Here is a 17308-nt window from a genome sequence, read left to right as displayed (position 1 = left end):
CTCGATCAAGCGAGGGTATGCATTGACCCTCCAGGAACATGAGCATCAGTCGAGCTAGCACACCCAAGTATGCCCACTATCTTGTGACAACAGGTCAGCAACTTCTGCAATAACAAATAAACAAGAACATAATATGGCATGGATCCAATTTGTGGTTACTCGAACATAAGGTAAGGCTAGGAGGCTTGATGTTACCTTTACCGTTTCCCTCAGCTTGCTGTCAGATTCCGCGGTCCCAGGGTCATAACTAAGCGCGTCTGGGCCATAAAAAATGCTTCTGTGCAGCACTGAAGCCTGTAAATGTAAGCATCATTTGTAAGTCAGTGGCACCGACTAAAGCAGTTTTCATCCAGTCGTTGAGAGCTCAAAACAATAGAACACAACTTACCACTCTGTTCATCAGGGATGCATACTCCCTAAATTCACCTTTGAGCTCTCTAAGGTTGTCACGGTAGGCTTCATCCTTGGAGTCATCCTCCTCCAGTGATGCGATATCGGTAGATATCTGCTGGGAAACATAGCATGCAATTTCAAAAAAATTCCTACGCTCACGCAAGATCTATCAAAGAGATGCATAGCAATGAGAGGGGGAGAGTGTGTCCACGTACCCTCATAGACCGAAAGCGGAAGCGTTTGACAACGCGGTTGATGTAGTCGAACTTCTTCTCATTTCGACCGATCAAGCACCTAACGTACGACACCTCCGAGTTCTGCACATGTTCAGATCGATGACGTCCCTCAAACTCTTGATCCAGAAAAGTGTCGAGGGAGAGTTCCGTCAGCACGACAGTGTGGTGACGGTGATGGTGAAGTGATCCGCGCAGGGCTTCGTCTAAGCACTACGAAGATATGACTGGAGGCGTAAACTGTGGACGGGGCACCGCGCACGGCTAAGAATTGTTGTTGTGTGTTCTAGGCGCCCCCTCCCCATGTATATATATATAGGTTGGAGGGGAGGGGAGCTGCCTTGGGGCGCCCCAAGTAGGAGGAATCCTACTTGGGCCCCTAGTCCAATTTGCCCCTCCCCTTTCCTTATTACCGGAAGGGGAAAAGGGAAGAGAGGGGGAAGGAAGGAAAGGGGGGCCGAACCCCCTCCTCCTTCTCCTATTCGGCCTCCTTCCTTGGGGGGGGGCACCACCCCTTGTGGGCTGGTGTGCTCCCCTCCTATGGCCCATAAGGCCCATTATTCCCCCCCGAGGGGGGGGGGGTCCGGTAACCCCCCCGATACTCTGATATGTACCCGGTACACCCCGGAGCACTTCCGGTGTCCGGATATCATCGTCCTATATATGAATCCTTACCTCTCGACCATTTCGAGACTCCTCGTAATGTCCGTGATCTCATCCGGGACTCCGAACAACATTCGGTCAGCAAATCACATAGCTCATATAATACAAAATCGTCATCGAACGTTAAGCGTGCGGACCCTACGGGTTCGAGAACTATGTAGACATGACCGAGACACCTCTCCGGTCAATAACTAACAACAGAACCTGGATGCTCATATTGGATCCTACATATTCTACGAAGATCTTTATCGGCCGTACCGTAATGACAACATACATTATTCCCTTTGTCATCGGTATGTTACTTGCCCGAGATTCGATCGTGGGTGATGACCCACAAGTATAGGGGATCTATCGTAGTCCTTTTGATAAGTAAGAGTGTCGAACCCAACGAGGAGCAGAAGGAAATGATAAGCGGTTTTCAGCAAGGTATTCTCTGCAAGCACTGAAATTATAGGTAACAGATAGTTTTGTGATAAGATAATTGGTAAAGAGCAACAAGTAACAAAAGTAAATAAAGTGCAGCAAGGTGGCCCAATCCTTTTTGTAGCAAAGGACAAGCCTAGACAAACTCTTATATAGAGAAAAGCGCTCCCGAGGACACATGGGAATTATCGCCAAGCTAGTTTTCATCACGTTCATATGATTCGCGTTCGGTACTTTGATAATTTGATATGTGGGTGGACCGGTGCTTGGGTGCTATTCTTACTTGAACAAGCATCCCACTTATGATTAACCCCTATTGCAAGCATCCGCAACTACAAAAGAAGTATTAAGGTAAACCTAACCATAGCATGAAACATATGGATCCAAATTAGCCCCTTACGAAGCAACACATAAACTAGAGTTTAAGCTTCTGTCACTCTAGCAACCCATCATCTACTTATTACTTCCCAATGCCTTCCTCTAGGCCCAAATAATGGTGAAGTGTCATGTAGTCGATGTTCACATAACACCACTAGAGGAGAGACAACATAGATCTCATCGAAATATCGAACGAATACCAAATTCACATGACTACTAATAGCAAGACTTCTCCCATGTCCTCAGGAACAAAAGTAGCTACTCACAAAGCATATTCATGTTCATAATCAGAGGAGTATTAAAATGCATAAAGGATCTGAACATATGATCTTCCACCAAATAAACCAACTAGCATCAACTACAAGGAGTAATCAACACTACTAGCAACCTACAGGTACCAATCCCAGACTTAGAGACAAGAATTGGATACAAGAGATGAACTAGGGTTTGAGAGGAGATGGTGCTGGTGAAGATGTTGATGGAGATTGCCCTCTCCCGATGGGAGGAGCGTTGGTGATGACGATGGCGATGATTTCCCCCTCCCGGAGGGAAGTGTCCCCAGCAGAACAGCTCTGTCGGAGCCCTAGATTGGTTCCGCCAAGGTTCTGCCTCGTGGCGGCGGAGTCTCGTCCCGAAAGCTTGCTTCTAATTTTCCTTCGGACGAAAGACTTCATATAGAAGAAGATGGATACCGGAGGGCCAACAGGGGGCCCACGAGGCAGGGGGCGCGCCCAGGGGGGTAGGGCGCGCCCCCACCCTCGTGGCCAGGGTGTGGGCCCCCTCTGGTATTTCTTCCGCTCAGTATTTTTTATTATTTCCAAAAATAACTTTCGTGGAGTTTCAGGACTTTTGGAGTTGTGCAGAATAGGTCTCTAATATTTGCTCCTTTTCCAGCCCAGAATTCCAGCTGCCGGCATTCTCCCTCCTTATGTAAACCTTGTAAAATAAGAGAGAATAGGCATAAGTATTGTGACATAATGTGTAATAACAGCCCATAATGCAATAAATATCGATATAAAAGCATGATGCAAAATGGACGTATCAACTCCCCCAAGCTTAGACCTCGCTTGTCCTCAAGCGGAAGCCGATAACGATAAATATGTCCACATGTTTAGAGGTAGAGGTGTCGATAAAATAAAATACGGACATGAGGGCATCATGATTATTCTTATAACAGCAACATATACGGATATTGTCATATGATTTCTTATGCTCAAGTAATAATCTATTCACAATGCAAAGTATGAATCAGAAACATTATTGAGAACTAACAAACTATAATCTCAGTCACTGAAGCAATTGCAATTTATCATAACATCAGAAAGAGTCTATGTTAGAGCTTTTTAGCAAGTCCACATACTCAACTATCATTTAGTCTTTCACAATTGCTAACACTCACGCAATACTTCTGGTTACGGAGTTTTAATCGGACACAGAGAAAGATAGGGGCTTATAGTTTCGCCTCCCAACCTTTTACCTCAAGGGTAATGTCAACGATAATAGTTCATGCTAACTTACATCCAATTAGATATATATATCAGGATCTTTCCAACATACTATGCTTGCCAAAGGGTAAAATGTAAAAAGGAAAGATGAAGATCACCATGACTCTTTCATAAGGTAGAAGATAATAATAAAAGATAGAACCTTCGCAGAGGGAAGCAGAGGTTGCCATGCGCTTTCAGGGTTGGATGCACAAAATCTTAATGCGAAAGAACGTACTTTATATTGCCACTTGTGATATAGACCTTTACTATGCAGTCCGTCGCTTTTATTTCTTCCACATCACAAGATCGTATATAGCTTATTTCCTCCACATCAATCAATCATACATATTTAGAGAGCAATTTTTATTGCTTGCACCGATGACAACTTACTTGAAGGATCTTACTCAATCCATAGGTTGATATGGTGGACTCTCATGGCAAAACTGGTTTAAGGGTATTTGGAAGCACAAGTAGTATCTCTACTTGGTGCAAAGAATTTGGCTAGCATGAGGGGGAAAGGCAAGCTCAACATGTTGGATGATCCATGACAATATACTTTATCTCAGATATAAGAAAACATAACCCATTACGTTGTCTTCCTTGTCCAACATCAACTCTTTAGCATGTCATATTTTAATGAGTGCTCCCAATCATAAAAGATGTCAAAGATAGTATATTTATATGTGAAACCTCTCTTTCTTTATTACTTCCTATTAATTGCAACGATGATCAAAGCTATGTTTGTCAACTCTCAAAAAAATTTAATCATCATACTCTTTCTATGTGAAGTCATTACTCTCCATAAAATCAATATGATCTCTTTGTTTCTTTTTTCTTTTTCTTTTCTTTTATTCACTCAAGATCATGGCAAAATAATCAAGCCCTTGACTCAACACTAATCTTTATTACATAGCTCACGGACTCGATTACATAGAGGGATCATAAAGCAAAACTCAAAGCTAAATCATACTAAAACTTTATTCTACTAGATCAAGATACTACTAATAGGAATCGAACTAAGAAAAACGGTAAAGATAGGAGATGTGGTGGTGATACGATACCGGGGCACCTCCCCCAAGCTTGGCAGTTGCCAAGGGGAGTGCCCATACCCATGTGATTATGTCTCCTTTGCTGGTGAAGAAGATGGAGGTGATGATGGATAGTCGCACATTGAGCGCAAGAGGTCCTCCAGCTTGCGGATAATGCCCTTGAGTGCGATGATATGCTCCTTCAACAAAATATTTTCACGTGTGAGATACTTGTTTTGTATACGAGCTAGCTCACTCATCTTGAAAGCTTCAATCTCAGTTGGGGTAAGAAGATTGTGATCAAGTTGAAGGATGTCTTCTGTTGCCGGAACTTGGTCCTCTGTGGCCTTCTTGATCCCTTCATCCTTGTTGATCTCCATGGGTTCTTCCCTCTTCAGCTCTATCTTCATTAGCCAAGCATCGTTGTCACCATTGTTGGAGGAGGGGGACGACATGATGCCTGGCCTTGACAACCCTGGCAGAAAACAGCTCGAAACAAGAACAGACGATAATTGCGTGATACGGTGGTCAAAACCTTCGGGAGATTATATAATGAATTTTTACCGACCAAAATACGTATCGTGCAAGAAAACGGAGTCCGGAGAGCACACGAGGTGCCCACGAGGCAGGGGCGCGCCCTCCACCCTCGTGGAGGCCTCGTGTCCTTCCTGGACTGCTTCTTATTTTTCTATTTTTCTAAATATTCCAAAACGGAGAAAAATTGCCTTTAGAACTGTTTTGGAGTCGGTTTACTTACCGTACCACATACCTATTCTTTTTCGGATTCTGAAACATTCCGGAAAGTGTCCCTTATATATTCCTCCGGGGTTACGGTTTCAATAACATTGGTTTCAACATTTATGGGATTACCTGAGATATAATGTTTGATTCTTTGGCCGTTTACCACCTTCGGATTTGTGCCTTCGAAGTTGTTGATTTTTACGGCACCGGAATGATAGACCTCCTCGATAACGTATGGTCCTTCCCATTTAGAGAGAAATTTTCCTGCAAAAAATCTCAAACGAGAGTTGTATAGCAATACATAATCACCTACATTAAACTCACGCTTTTGTATCCTTTTGTCATGCCATCTTTTGACTTTTTCTTTAAACAATTTGGCATTCTCATAGGCTTGGGTTCTCCATTCATCAAGTGAGCTAATGTCAAATAACCTCTTCTCACCGGCAAGTTTGAAATCATAGTTGAGCTCTTTAATAGCCCAATATGCCATATGTTCTAGTTCGAGAGGTAAGTGACATGCTTTTCCATAAACCATTTTATATGGAGACATACCCATAGGATTTTTATATGCAGTTCTATAGGCCCATAATGCATCATCGAGTTTCTTGGACCAATTCTTTCTAGATCTATTAACAGTCTTTTGCAAAATTAATTTGAGTTCTCTGTTACTCAATTCTACTTGACCACTAGACTGTGGGTGATAAGGAGATGCAATTCTATGATTAACATTATACTTAGCAAGCATTTTACGGAAAGCACCATGAATAAAATGTGAACCACCATCAGTCATTAAATATCTAGGGACTCCAAACCTCGAAAAAATAACTTCTTTAAGTATCTTAATAGAGGTGTTATGATCAGCACTACTAGTTGGAATAGCTTCTACCCACTTAGTAACGTAATCAACAGCAACTAAAATATGTGTATATCCATTAGAGGCAGGAAACGGTCCCATATAATCAAAGCCCCAAACATCAAATGGTTCAATAACAAGTGAATAATTCATAGGCATTTCTTGACGTCTACTAATATTACCAATTCTTTGACATTCATCACATGACAAGACAAACTTACGGGCATCCTTGAAGAGAGTAGGCCAATAAAAACCGGATTGCAATACCTTATGTGCAGTTCTATCTCCAGTGTGGTGTCCTCCATAAGCCTCAGAGTGACACTTGCGTAGGATCTGTTCCTGTTCATGCTCAGGTACACAATGTCTAATAACACCATCTACTCCTTCCTTATAAAGATGTGGGTCATCCCAAAAGTAATGCCTCAAATCAAAGAAAACCTTTTTCTTTTGCTGGTATGTGAAACTAGGTGGTATAAATTTAGCAACAATGTAATTAGCGTAATCAACATACCATGGAGCAGTATGAACAACATTTATGACATTTAATTGTTCATCAGGAAAGCTATCATCAATAGGTAGTGGGTCATCAAGAACATTCTCTAATCTAGACAAGTTGTCTGCAACGGGGTTCTCATCTTCCTTTCTATCAATAATATGTAAATCAAATTCTTGTAGCAGGAGAACCCATCGAATAAGTCTAGGTTTAGCATCTTTCTTTTCCATAAGATATTTAATAGCAGCATAATCAGTGTGAATAGTTACTTTAGAATCAACAATATAAGGTCTAAACTTATCACAAGCAAATACAACTGCTAAGAATTCTTTTTCGGTAGTAGCATAATTTCTCTGGGCATTGTCTAGAGTTTTACTAGCATATTGAATAACATTTAATTTCTTATAAACTCTTTGCCCTAGAACAGCACCTACAGCATAATCACTAGCATCACACATAATTTCAAAAGGTAAATTCCAATCATGTGGCTGGACGATAGGTGCAGAGATCAATGCTTTCTTAAGTATTTCAAATGCTTCTACACAATCATCATCGAAGACAAATGGTATATCTTTTGGTAATAAATTAGTCAGAGGCTGAGAAATTTTTGAGAAGTTCTTAATGAACCTCCTATAAAAACCGGCATGACCAAGAAAACTTCTTATACCTTTGATGTCCTTGGGACATGGCATCTTTTCAATAGCATCAACCTTGGCTTTATCAACTTCAATACCTCTTTCAGAAACTTTATGCCCCAAGACAATACCTTCATTAACCATAAAGTGGCACTTCTCCCAATTCAAGACAAGATTAGTTTCTTCACATCTCTGCAAAACTCGATCAAGGTTGCTCAAGCAATCATCAAAAGAGGATCCATAAATGGAGAAATCGTCCATGAAAACCTCACAAATCTTTTCACAAAAGTCAGAGAATATAGCCATCATGCATCTTTGAAAGGTAGCAGGTGCATTACATAAACCAAAAGGCATACGTCTATAAGCAAAAGTACCGAAAGGGCAAGTAAAAGTGGTCTTAGCTTGATCATTGGCTGACACAGGTATTTGAGAGAAACTAGAATAACGATCTAGAAAGCAAAAATGTGTATGTTTGGATAATCTTTCTAGCATTTGATCGATAAAAGGTATGGGGTAATGATATTTTTTAGTAGCTTTATTTAGTTTGCGGAAATCAATTACCATCCTATAACCTGTAATAATTCTTTGCGGAATCAATTCATCTTTATCATTAGGAATGACAGTAATACCTCCCTTCTTAGGGACACAATGGACAGGACTTACCCACTGACTATGAGCAACGGGATAAATAATACCTGCCTCAAGAAGCTTTAGTATTTCCTTTCTTACCACTTCTTTCATCTTGCGATTCAGCCGTCGTTGGTGATCACGAACTGGTTTGGCATCTTTCTCCAAATTTATTTTGTGTTGGCATAGAGTGCGGCTAATGCCCTTAAGATCATCAAGAGTATATCCAATAGCAGCGCGGTGCTTCTTCAGAGTTTTCAATAATCTCTCTTCTTCATGCTCTGAAAGGTTAGCACTAATAATAACATGATATATCTTTTTCTCATCAAGATAAGCATATTTAAGAGTATCAGGTAACGGTTTGAGCTCAAACACGGGATCACCCTTGGGTGGAGGAGGATCCCCTAGGATTTCAACAGGCAGATTGTGTTTCAGGATGGGTTCCTGTTTAAAGAACACTTCATCTATTTCCCTTCTTTCATTCATAAACATATCATTTTCATGGTCTAGAAAATATTGTTCTAAAGGATCACTAGGAGGTACGGCAATAGAAGCAAGACCAATAATTTCATCTTTACTAGGCAATTCCTCTTCACAGTGTTGTTTACGAAATTTAGAGAAATTAAACTCATGAGACATATCACCCAAACCAATAGTAACGACATCCTTTTTGCAGTCTATCTTAGCATTAACAGTGTTCAAGAAGGGTCTACCAAATATAATGGGGCAAAAGCTATCTTGTGGGGAACCAAGAACAAGAAAATTAGCAGGATATTTAGTTTTCCCACACAAGACTTCAACGTCTCTAACAATTCCCATTGGTGAAATAGTATCTCTATTGGCAAGTTTAATCGTGACATCAATATCTTCTAACTCGGCTAGTGCAATATCATGCATAATATCTTTGTATAAGTCAATAGGTATTGCACTAGCACTAGCACCCATATCACACAAGCCATGATAACAATGATCTCCTATTTTAACAGAAATAACAGGCATGCCTACCACAGGTCTATGTTTATCTTTAGCACAAGGTTTAGCAATTCTAGCAGTTTCATCACAGAAATAAATAACATGCCCATCAATATTATCAGCCAAGAGATCCTTAACGATAGCAATATTAGGTTCAACTTTAACTTGCTCAGGAGGTGTATAAGTTCTAATATTGCTTTTACGAACCACAGTTGAAGCTTTAGCATGATCTTTTATCCTAACAGGAAAAGGTGGTTTCTCAACATAAGCAGTAGGAACAATAGGATCATTATAAGTGATAGTCTTTTCTTCAACTTTAATAGGTGCAGCTACTTTTACTTCTATGGGAGGATGATATTTAAACCACTTCTCCTTAGGGAGATCAACATGAGCAACAAAAGATTCACAGAAAGCAGCTACTATCTCAGAGTCAAGTCCATATTTAGTGCTAAATTTACGGAAAACATCGGTATCCATAAAAGATTTAACACAATCAAACTTAGGTGTCATACCTGACTCCTTACCTTTGTCGAGGTCCCAATCTTCAGAGTTGCGTTTAATTCTTTCCAATAAATCCCATTTGAATTCAATAGTCTTCATCGTAAAACAGCCAGCACAAGAAGTATCGAGCATGGTGCGATTGTTATCAGAAAGCCGAGCATAAATTTTTTGAATAATTATTTCTCTTGGGAGCTCATGATTGGGGCATGAATATAACATTGATTTAAGCCTCCCCCAAGCTTGAGCGATGCTTTCTCCTTCGCGAGGCCAAAAATTATATATATAATTGCGATCACGATGAACAAGATGCATAGGATAAAACTTCTGATGAAATTCCAATTTCAATCGTTTGTAGTTCCATGATCCCATATCGTCACATAGCCTATACCATGTCAATGAATCTCCCTTCAAAGAAAAAGGGAAGACCTTCTTCTTAATAACATCATCGAGCACACCTGCAAGCTTAAATAATCCGCAAACTTCATCCACATATATTAAGTGCTCATCAGGATGCATTGTTCCGTCTCCTGCAAAAGGATTAGCTAGCAGTTTTTCTATCATACCCGAAGGAATCTCAAAGTAGACAATTTCATTTTCAGTAGGTTCAGTAGGTTGAGGAGCAACTCTTTGCTCTACTGGTCGGGGTGAAGATACCCCGAACAAGCCCCTCAGAGGATTACTTTCCATAGTAACAAGTGACAGTAAATCTCAGCACACTATATAAATTTTTTCCTTACCAAATTCCACCTACCAGAGGTGCTTCACTCCACAGGAATGGTGCCAGAAAAGAGTCTTGATGACCCACAAGTATATGGGATCTATCATAGTCCTTTCGATAAGTAAGAGTGTCGAACCCAACGAGGAGCAGAAGGAAATGATAAGCGGTTTTCAGCAAGGTATTCTCTGCAAGCACTGAAATTATAGGTAACAGATAGTTTTGTGATAAGATAATTGGTAAAGATCAACAAGTAACAAAAGTAAATAAAGTGCAGCAAGGTGGCCCAATCCTTTTTGTAGCAAAGGACAAGCCTGGACAAACTCTTATATAGAGAAAAGCGCTCCCGAGGACACATGGGAATTATCGCCAAGCTAGTTTTCATCACGTTCATATGATTCGCGTTCGGTACTTTGATAATTTGATATGTGGGTGGACCGGTGCTTGGGTGCTGTTCTACTTGAACAAGCATCCCACTTATGATTAACCCCTATTGCAAGCATCCTCAACTACAAAAGAAGTATTAAGGTAAACCTAACCATAGCATGAAACATATGGATCCAAATCAGCCCCTTACGAAGCAACACATAAACTAGGGTTTAAGCTTCTGTCACTCTAGCAACCCATCATCTACTTATTACTTCCCAATGCCTTCCTCTAGGCCCAAATAATGGTGAAGTGTCATGTAGTCGACGTTCACATAACACCACTAGAGGAGAGACAACATACAGATCATCGAAATATCGAACGAATACCAAATTCACATGACTACTAATAGCAAGACTTCTCCCATGTCCTCAGGAACAAACGTAACTACTCACAAAGCATATTCATGTTCATAATCAGAGGAGTATTAATATGCATAAAGGATCTGAACATATGATCTTCCACCAAATAAACCAACTAGCATCAACTACAAGGAGTAATCAACACTACTAGCAACCTACAGGTACCAATCCCAGACTTAGAGACAAGAATTGGATACAAGAGATGAACTAGGGTTTGAGAGGAGATGGTGCTGGTGAAGATGTTGATGGAGATTGCCCTCTCCCGATGAGAGGAGCGTTGGTGATGACGATGGCGATGATTTCCCCCTCCCGGAGGGAAGTGTCCCCAGCAGAACAGCTCTGTCGGAGCCCTAGATTGGTTCCGCTAAGGTTCCGCCTCGTGGCGGCGGAGTCTCGTCCCGAAAGCTTGCTTCTGATTTTCCTTCGGACGAAAGACTTCATATAGCAGAAGATGGGCACCGGAGGGCCAACAGGGGGCCCACGAGGCTGGGGGGGCGCGCCCAAGGGGGTAGGGCGCGCCCCCCACCCTCGTGGCCAGGGTGTGGGCCCCCTCTGGTATTTCTTTCGCTCAGTATTTTTTATTATTTCCAAAAATAACTTTCGTGGAGTTTCAGGACTTTTGGAGTTGTGCAAAATAGGTCTCTAATATTTGCTCCTTTTCCAACCCAGAATTCCAGCTGCCGGCATTCTCCCTCCTTATGTAAACCTTGTAAAATAAGAGAGAATAGGCATAAGTATTGTGACATACTGTGTAATAACAGCCCATAATGCAATAAATATCGATATAAAAGCATGATGCAAATGGACGTATCAGTGGGTATCTTCATACCTAGTTCAATCTCGTTACTGGCAAGTCTCTTTACTCGTTCCGTAATGCATCATCCCGCAACTAACTCATTAGTCACATTGCTTGCAAGGCTTCTTATGATGTGCATTACTGAGAGGGCCCAGAGATACCTCTCCGATACTCGGAGTGACAAATCCTAATCTCGATCTATGCCAACCCAACAAACACCTTCGGAGATACCTTTAGAGCATCTTTATAATCACCTAGTTACGTTTGACATTTGATAGAACACAAGGTATTCCTCCAGTATCTGGGAGTTGCATAATGTCATAGTCGAAGGAATATGTATTTGACATGAAGAAAGCAATAGCAATAAAACTGAACGATCAAGGTGCTAAGCTAACGGATGGGTCTTGTCCATCACATCATTCTCCTAATGATATGGTCCCATCCATCAAATGACAACACATGTCTATGGTTAGGAAACTTAACCATCTTTGATTAACGAGCTAGTCTAGTAGAGGCTTACTAGGGACACGATGTTTTGTCTATGTATCCACACATGTATCAAGTTTCCGGTTAATATAATTCTAGCATGAATAATAAACATTTAACATGATATAAGGAAATATAAAATAACAACTTTATTATTGCCTCTAGGGCATATTTCCTTCGGTCTCCCACTTGCACTAGAGTCAATAATCTAGATTACATAGTAATGATTCTAACAACCATGGAGTCTTGGTGTTGATCATGTTTTGCTCGTGGAAGAGGCTTAGTCAACTGGTCTGCAACATTCAGATCCGTATGTATTTTGCAAATCTCTATGTCTCCCTCCTTGACTGGATCATGGATGGAGTTGAAGCCTCTCTTGATGTGTTTGGTTCTTTTGTGAAATCTGGATCCTTCGCCAAGGCGATTGCTCCAGTATTGTCACAAAAGATTTTCATTGGACCCGATGCACTAGGTATTACACCTAGATCAGATATGAACTACTTCATCTAGACTCCTTCATTTGCTGCTTCCGAAGCAGCTATGTACTCCGCTTCACACGTAGATCCCGCCACGATGCTCTGCTTGGAACTGCACCAACTGACAGCTCCACCATTCAATATAAATATGTATCCGGTTTGTGACTTAGAGTCATCCGAATCAGTGTCAAAGCTAGCATCGACGTAACCATTTACGACGAGCTCTTTGTCACCTCCATAAACGAGAAACATATCCTTAGTCCTTTTCAGGTACTTCAGGATGTTCTTGACCGTTGTCCAGTGATTCACTCCTGGATTACTTTGGTACCGCCCTGCTAAACTTATAGCAAGGCACCACATCAGGTCTGGTACACAGCATATGTAGCGACCCGACCTCAGACGGTCAAGTTTCTGTGCTTCAGTGTCATCCCTGGATCGGTAATGCTGACACACACAGTACTCGAAGGATTTATAACAGAGTAGCAATCACACACTTATTACATCGAATGTTTCCAAAGAGAACTTATTACAGTAAATGTGGCTTAAGGCCATCTAAATAAGATAACAACGGAAGGCTTGGAAGATAAAGTGAGTCCATCAACTCCAACGACATAGCTGAGTGCATGACAAACGACCTAGCGCACCTTACTCCTCGTCTGAAAAGTCTGCAGCATGATACGTTGCAGCCCGAAAACGGGTCAGCACATGGAATATGCTGGAATTATAACACAGTAGAGCAATGAACAGATAAATGCTATCACTACATGCATATTTGGCTGGTGGAGGCTCTATGGTTATATGGTTTTGCGAAAAGCCAATTTTTCCCTACAACAAAGGCATAAATTTTATTTAACTATCATGGTGGTTGAAACATCATTGAGAAGGTTCCTCCAACTCAATCCCAATTAAAGTAATCATAACCCAACAAATTAGTTTAGAGTGATGAGATCAAATCAATAATTCAAGTACTAGATACTCAAGTTGTCCAAAACCGGGGACACGGCTAACCACGATTAGTTTATACACTCTGCAGAGGTTTGCGCACTTTTCCCCACAAGACTCGATCTCCTCCGTTGGATTTCTCGCACTACATGGTGTTTGAGAAATGGATGACCGAGACACAGTCTTTCAGAAGCAATAACTCTAACCCCGGGTAGACAGTACCAACCTACATCCCCTACATCTGCTAGCCTACCACTGGAAGAGGTCATGCAACATACTCAACTATGCCAGAGCCCATAATGGCTTGTGGCTGCACATGTAAGTTTCTAGCATGAATAATCTTATGATCCCTTTGAGCCTGGGTGGCGGACCGTAGGATCATCACATGGGTACTCCGGGATATCCTAGGACAACACTGGATTCTCCAGGTGCCCACAAGCAATCCACCCAGATGTGTTAAAGTTGCCACCTTAAGTTGAACCATTAATTAACAATCTCACATCTGTCATGGATACACTCAAACCCAATCCACATCTACGAGCAAAACATGGCAATATAAGCATAACGTAGAAGTAACTCCCAAGGGTTTGATAATAAAACAGGTAATAGGTCCTACCTCATCATCTACTTCCCAAACCCACATGTCAAGAGATCCTAATCATGCAATGTGTGAGGGTTGTAACTAATGCATACAAACTGGGTAATAAAGGGGTATGATCAATGTGTTACTTGCCTTGCTGACGATCTGCAAATCCTAAAGACTCGTAGTAGCACGCTTCGCACTCCGGGAATTCTATCGCAAACAAACAATAGCATACATAAGCAATCAAGCAAAGATGCACGGGTAAATCTCAAATAAGAAGATCTAACCATAAAATTCAACTGAAGAACTCCGGTTTGCAAAAAGAATCAAATCAAACGGAGCAACGAAACTCAAACTGCGAAAGAAACAAGATCCGATTACTATTCTGGACTAAAATCAAATTTTGCAGTACCAAAATCGTGTTAAGTTGGTTAAACAGAAAGTGGGCTTCGAGACGAAGACCTAGGCGCTTGAATCGCCTGATTCTGATAAACGAGCGAGAAGTTATACTAAAACAAAAATCAGGGCAGAAATCGCGAAAAACCCTGGAAAAAGAAAAACTGACGAACAGGCTAACGAACGGACGTTCGCTGTCTGCGGCTAACGGGTGAACAACGTTCGTTAAAACGAACGTACGAACGAGTGTTCGCTAAATAACTAAATCGAAAAAAAACTGATTTGTATAAATAAAACCATACGGTTTTCTAACGAAAACCGGCGGCGGCGGGCGGCTACCTCGGCGGGCGTCGGCTCCGGCCACGGCAGGCGACTCCGGCGGGGCGGCGGGGTCGGCGGCGGCGGACTCCGGCGACGGCGGAACGGGGCGGCGGACTCCGGCGACGGCGGAACGGGGCGGCGGCGAGACGGTGGCGAACTCCGGCGGCGGCGGCGCGAATCGCGACGGCGGCGGCGGATGGGGGCGGCGCTTAGGGTTTCGGGGCGGGGCTCTGGCGGCTCGGGCCTTCGCCTCTTAAAGGCCGGCCGGGCTGCGGTGTCCGGGTCAGACACGGCCCGTTAGGTCGGTTACTCTTTTTTTATTAAATATTCCGACGCGGAGAAAAACGAAGAAAAGAAATACTAAACGGACTCCAAAAATCCTGAAATAAATTTTCCCCGTCCTCTAAAAATATGCCGGACAAAGTGAATATTTATTTGGGCTTCTAATGCAATTTTGAAAAACGCGTATTTTTCCTAATTCAAATAAAATTGCAATAAAAACCAAATAAAATCATTTATTTGATTTCAATATTTTTCCTCCATTATTTCATTTATTTTGGAGAAGTCATATTATCTCCTCTCATATTTTTTTGATATGAAATATTTTCGGAGAGAAAAATTATTAAAAGCAAAAGGATCCTTGTTTCAATATTTGATAAAATCCAAATATGAGAAACGTGAAATCCCCAACTCTCTCCGTGGGTCCTTGAGTTGATTAGAATTTCGAGGATGGAGAAACGAAATGCAGTAAAATATGATATGCATGAATGACCTATGTATAACATTCCAAATTGAAAATTTGGGATGTTACAAACCTACCCCCTTAAGATGAATCTCGCCCTCGAGATTCGGGTTGGCTAGAAAATAGGTGTGGGTGGTCTTTGCGTAGGTCATCCTCTCGTTCCCAGGTGGCTTCATCCTCGGTATGGTGGCTCCACTAAACTTTGCAAAACTTGATAACCTTGCTGCGAGTAACTCGGCTGGCAAACTCAAGAATCTTGACAGGTTTCTCCTCATAAGTCAAATCACTATCCAACTGTATTGCTTCCAGGGGCACTGTATCTCTTAGAGGAATATCGGCCATCTCGGCATGACTCTTCATCCGGGAAACGTGAAACACATCATGAACTCCTGACAGTCCTTCGGGTAACTCCAACTTGTAGGCAACCTCTCCCATGCGTTCCAAAACACGGTACGGTCCTACAAATCTCGGGGCTAACTTTCCCTTAACTCCAAAACGCTTAAATCCTTGAAGAGGTGACACTCGCAGATATGCTCTGTCTCCGATTTCATAGACTACCTCCTTGTGTTTCGAGTCTGCATAACTCTTCTGTCTGGACTGAGCTACCTTCAGTCTATCTCGAATCAGCTTAACCTTCTCTTCGGACTCCTTAATCAAATCCGGTCCAAACAACTGGCGGTCTCCAACTTCATCCCACATCAATGGTGTTCGGCATCTTCTTCCATACAGGGCTAAATGGTGCCATCTTCAAACTGGCCTGGTAGCTGTTGTTGTAAGAGAACTCCGCGTAGGGCAAGTTGTCATCCCAACTAGATCCATAATCTAGCGCACAAGCTCTCAACATGTCCTCCAGAATCTGATTGACTCTCTCGGTCTGTCCATCTGTATGCGGGTGAAAAGTTGTACTGAACTCCAGCCTGGTTCCCAAAGTCTGGTGCAGTTGGTGCCAAAACTTTGAAGTAAACTGTGTTCCTCTATCTGATACGATGGTCCTCGGAACTCCGTGTAGACATACGATCCTGGTCATGTATATCTTGGCCAACTTCGCACTTGTATAGGTGGTTTTCACTGGGATAAAGTGAGCTACTTTGGTCAGGCGATCCACTACTACCCAGATAGAATCATATCCCGATCGGGTCCTGGGTAATCCGGTGATAAAATCCATGCTAAGTTTGTCCCACTTCCATTCGGGAATCGGCATAGGCTGTAGTAATCCTGCTGGTTTCTGATGTTCTGCCTTCACTCTCTGACATACATCACATACCGCTACATACTCGGCAATATCCTTCTTTATTTCGGACCACCAAAAACGCTCCTTCAAATCCAAATACATCTTAGTATTTCCGGGGTGTATCAAGTATGGCGAATCATGAGCTTCCTGTAGTATCAACTTCCTGATCTCTGCATTATTGGGCACATATACACGGTCCTCAAACCACAAGGTGTCGTGCTCATCCTCACGAAAACTTTTGGCTTTTCCTTCACTCATCTTCTCCTTTATTTCAGCAATTTCTTTGTCATCCTTCTGAGCTTCTCGAATCTTTTCCAATAATGTTGACTGAACCTCTAATGCTTCAACAAAACCTTTATGAACTATCTCCAAACGTAGCTCCCTGAGATCTTCTACCAATTCCTT

The sequence above is a fragment of the Aegilops tauschii genome, chromosome 1 (genome assembly GCF_002575655.3).
Source record: "Aegilops tauschii subsp. strangulata cultivar AL8/78 chromosome 1, Aet v6.0, whole genome shotgun sequence".
Taxonomy (NCBI): Eukaryota; Viridiplantae; Streptophyta; class Magnoliopsida; order Poales; family Poaceae; genus Aegilops; species Aegilops tauschii.
Note: the sequence above shows the minus strand (reverse complement) of the source record.